Consider the following 4,895-nt stretch of genomic DNA (forward strand, 5'->3'; position numbering starts at 1 on the left):
ACCTCTCCTTATACCTGCTGCCCCAGTGTAACTGTAAAGCCTGGGTCCTTCCTCCATGTCTTCCATTGCTGGGACTTCTCTTGTGGCTGGATTGTTGATAGAAATAATAGCTTTAGGGCAGGAGAGGTCCTTTAAGGTGTTGGTATTTTTATTATTATTCCACCATCCAGACTTTCATTAAGTAAGGTTAGACGAAACAGTGATAAAACACTGATGTCTTATCTTAACTGTTTTCAGTGTTGCTACAGGCAATGGTATTACACTAGAGATAATTTAATGTTAGGGAAGGACAGCTATTTTAGACAAGCTTACATGTGCAGGGGGTAAGGGAATATGACACCTCGTTACGGATTTAGTTTTAAGATAAATGAAGCAGAAAGCAATGATTTTCCTTTTTTGAATGAAATTCCTCCTCCTATCACAGATTTACAGGTGGTAAATTAATTACTTGGGCAGTACAAACAAGGAATGGAGAAGGAGCTGAATGATGGCTTGAATACCTTTCAGAGGCGAGTGACTTCAATCATAACAGACAGGGGAACACTGCAGTCACACCTACTCTCTGTGTCATAATCTGGAGCTAACCCTGAACTGGATGTCTCAGTAAGGGACGTGACAGCACTACACCCTTTTAATTTCTCCTGTTTTCTTTGCTCTCTGTCTACTAAAAGAATGAATTCTGAGTTTTGGACCCTACATATATCTTATCCATAGCAACCACAACACTTCCCTCATACTTGCTAAAATACAAATCTTGAATTTAGATGAAAGAAGATGGATCTTCCCACAGTACTCTAATTCTGAGCTTGACTGAAATTTATAAGTAAACTTCTTTGTCAGCAACAAAGCTTCCTGATGGCCCTTCCCATCTTACAGCTTACAGACTCCAGCTTAGCAACCAATGACCTTTGCTAGCAATCAGTGCGAAAGCACTGAAGAAAAATTGCTGAGTGATGACTCACTCTACCAGAGCTTGGTTGCTCTATCATTTTCTAATGCTGCTGATGAGAAGATATTTTCTATTGTGAGAGGCTTGTTTTCCTGCTCCATAGGAACAATGATCCATAAGGATTTCCTGAGAAGTGACTTCTCCTTAGAGTAAGTCTTCTTATCTCTTAGCCCCTGGAAGAATAACTGAATTACCCATTACCCAGTTATAACCTTCCTGGTCCCCCTGCATTTTCAACACCTACTTTAATGCAGAGGCCTCTTCATTTGACACAGGAACTGGAGAATAAGGAACTAATGAAAAGCTTTCATAAACCAGCAGAGGAGGTGGAAACATGTTGGACCCACTAGAGGAATTAGGAGACACATGTGGAATACAGCATGGGGGATAGCACTTGGAGTTGAGCAACACAGTCCTGGCAACGCTGGAGAGTGTGAACGCCAGCTTGGAACAGCTGGCCCTGATGAGAGTCATGGCAGAGGACTTCTTTTTTCTCTGATCAGAAATAGCACTTGGGGCTTCTCAAGAAAGCAAAGGAACAACAGCAGTCAAGGTTTATCTATTTGGGCAGAAGTCCCAAAGCCACTACATTCTTCCCCTTTTATTTACAGCCTTCGGCGACAACTCCTCTCCTATGCTGGCTGCAGACTGTAATGTTTCACTGCAAGCACAGCTGGCTGTTTGGGGTGGCTGACACGCAGAGCTGCACCTGCTAGAATAGATGCTAAGAAGAGAGATGTGTTCTGAGAGATACAAAGACATTGTCTGACTCATGACGGATTGCATGGGCAAAAGAGTTTGTTAAGACCATCCTGTGTGACCTCCTGCATTGACCATCTGCTGGCTCCTGGCTGGGTGACAGAAAGCCTTTCAAGATGCTACCAAACCTATAGAAATTGCTCTGATCTGATATGATGGTGAGTATTGGTAAATATGTGTGTGCACCTTTAGACTGGCAGTGTGGAGGAGGTGTCAGTCACACTGCATAGCTCACTATTGTCCCTTTTTCTGCTTCCAGGAAGCTGGGGAGAAGCAGCTGTACTGCAGAGATGCCAACTATCAGCAAAATACAGCAATTGTTTTATGAATTTAATGCTACTTATCTTCTAATTTATTTACCAGAGAGGCATGTAAAGCTCAATGAAAGCCAGTTTGCTGAGGAGAAAATTCTTAAAAACACCTTTCCATTTGCTAATGTATTTTTCTTATTAAATAGATTTGTTTGTTTTAGAATATTTTAAAAATAAAAAAAAAAAAGAAAGAGAAACAAGAAAGGGAGGGTGGAGAGCTCAAGCTGAGAGAAGATGGGAGCAGACAGTGAAAAGGAGGCCAGCCAGGTCTCATTTTCTTGTTTCTAATTACTTGCCCTACCAAGGACAGGGTCAATTGTCCTGAAAGCATATGGTCCCTGCTCCAAAGGTTCACATGCTGAGGGGTGAATGGGCATTTTGTGTAACTGTGTCTGAAGGAGTTGTCTGATCTCCAGACAAATGTGATAAAGTTGCTGGCTTGGTATTTGCCTGCACAAGTACTGCAATCTCCTCTGTGTTTACTACAGGTATTTGTATTGGCTGGGACCCCACAGCGGGCACTGCTCACCTCTGTACCAAGTGGAATTAATTGCAGGATAGAGGCCCATAGTGGAACAGATAAGAGGGATCTAGAAAAATGACAGAGGCCAGACAGCATTAGATAAATGTTGCATTAATAGCAGTAGTGTAGCTGTGTTTCCTGAAAAGAGACCAAGAAACTCCTTAGTGTGGACACACTTCTTGTTGGCCAAAATGCATTCTGAATTCCGCAATAATCAGGCAGGATGTGGTAAAATCCATCAGACAAAATGAACAGTATGTTATTTTCTCCAACATTAGAAATATATTTTAGGTCATAACTATTACAGAAAAAAACATAACATTTTATGGCAAATCAGATTTATTTTTTCTGCCATACTAAATTTTTCAGTTATGTAGAGCAAGTGGAATTTCTGTACACAAAGATGTGTTTTGGGAGCTTTGTTTCCATCCTGATCAGTATTTTACCTAATAGGTGCATTATTTAAAAGTACTCACTGTTCTTTCAAAAATTCTCTCAAATAGAAATTATGTTTTAGTAGCTTCCCAGTCAAGTAATCAGAGAGAAAAGCAGAATTATAATAGCCATGAGTTTTGTGCTTTGTGTAAACAGCTGGAGTTAGGTAATTTCTGATTTATTTTTGTCACTTTGTGTGATTTTGTCTAGTTTGCACCATGACTGAAGTCAGTGTTGACTCTACCACAACACATCTACAGCCTTGTACCTACCTTGTCTTGGTTGGCTGTTCTGAGAGCCTCCTACCAATTTCCTGTTGCCTCCATTTTAGAGCAGTTCTACTTCTCCGATGAGTGGAAGTTAGCAAGACCCAGCAGATGCTGCTGCGTGAGTTCAGTCAGCAGAGTAACACTGTGATTCCTTCCAGCTTCTTTGCTTGTACATCAAGATGAAGGAGGATACTAACTCCATAACTTCTCCCCATTGTGCCTCAGAGGTTAGGCACCTTGCCTTATACAGATGCTATCAAAATGGAATCATTTTATAAACTGTGAATTAACAACAGTTTACATAAATGTATGCTTTGGTTCAAGACCAATCTATTCCATTCTTTGAGAACATTCTCTAAATAAACTGAATGTTTTCATTTTATACATTTTAATGATTTATCACATTGTGGTTTATTTAAAGCCTTCAATATTCTCTCTTCCATTTGCTGAACTTTAGGTATGGAATTAAAATACGCTTGTTTGCACAGTCTTCCTTTTATATTCAAAGAAGAAGCCATGTAGCTATCACAATGGATTAAGACATGCTACATTAAAACCTTGTCACTTTTGCAACTGCATTTATGCAAGAAGACAACAGTAGCTAATGGCTCCATCTAAGACATTGAGTTGAATGGACAATTTTTTCATAGCTGTGGTAATTATGAAAACTCTGGAAAAGGCTGCTTTGCCAGTTGTAGCTCAAGAAAATTGAATACTGTTCTCTTGCAAAAAATGCTCTGCAAATATTCAGCCATCTTATTCCATTACAAGCCATTACAAAAAACAGTGACTTGTTTGTTCATTGGAAGTTTGTGCATATACAATACATCTTTTGACAGTCCATAAATACTACTTTAGCCTTCTTTTACTTTTTATGTCAAAAGCACAGGCTCAAGCTAAGAACCTTTCTAAAGGAATACTTCTCCTTTTGTCTACTATGGACAGACCATAGCACTAATAGATGCATGACCCCAAAATTAAGTGATCTCCATTCTTTCATAGAGGTTCCAACAGCCACATTTGCTGTCTGGACTCAGGCACAACAGAGTTATAGGGTCATCCACACATCTGCAAGGAATGGTTTTCTTTTGGGGGACATCCCCCAAAACATCAGGACCAAATTTTCAAGTGTGTCCAAACCAACTTTTTCAAAAAGTAGGAGTTTCCAGGAAAAAATATTAATGGTGTTGAGGTATCTTCACAATAAATTCTTTCTGTGGTTACCAAACCTATCAACTTCCATTTGGTATTTAGTTATGCCTTAAATCATTTATTTACTGCCTTGTAATGATTCATATAACTATATAGTGCTGCCAAGTGAATTCCATTACCATGGGGACAATTGCAGACATTTTGAGATAAATACAATAAACTAAAAAAAAAAAAAACAAAACCCACCAAGAAATAAATTGATATAAAATGGGAGATCACTGGCTCATGAAATGGAATGAAATAGACTGCATTTTTAAACCAGCTAGCCAACTCAACAGTAACTGCACAAGTTGCTTAATAATACACTACAGGGAGAACAATACTATATTCTTTCTGCAATGAAGTAGCCAAAACACTTTTTAAAGAAAGATAATGTGGACAAGTATTTGCTTCCCACATAACGGAACCCTCTTTTGATAACACTCAATTTTCCAGCT

At 39.2% G+C, this 4,895-nt stretch overlaps 1 long non-coding RNA gene across 1 annotated transcript; it reads left to right on the forward strand.

The window, feature by feature from the left end:
* The first annotated feature begins 946 nt into the window (after window positions 1–946).
* On the forward strand, window positions 947–4,656 carry LOC148225190 (uncharacterized). Its single transcript, XR_015804175.1, has 2 exons — window positions 947–1,866; window positions 1,968–4,656. It is a non-coding gene; the product is annotated as an uncharacterized LOC148225190 (long non-coding RNA).
* The last annotated feature ends 239 nt before the right edge of the window (window positions 4,657–4,895 follow it).

The sequence above is a fragment of the Sturnus vulgaris genome, chromosome 1 (assembly GCF_052056855.1).
Source record: "Sturnus vulgaris isolate bStuVul1 chromosome 1, bStuVul1.hap1, whole genome shotgun sequence".
NCBI classification, from domain to species: domain Eukaryota; kingdom Metazoa; phylum Chordata; class Aves; order Passeriformes; family Sturnidae; genus Sturnus; species Sturnus vulgaris.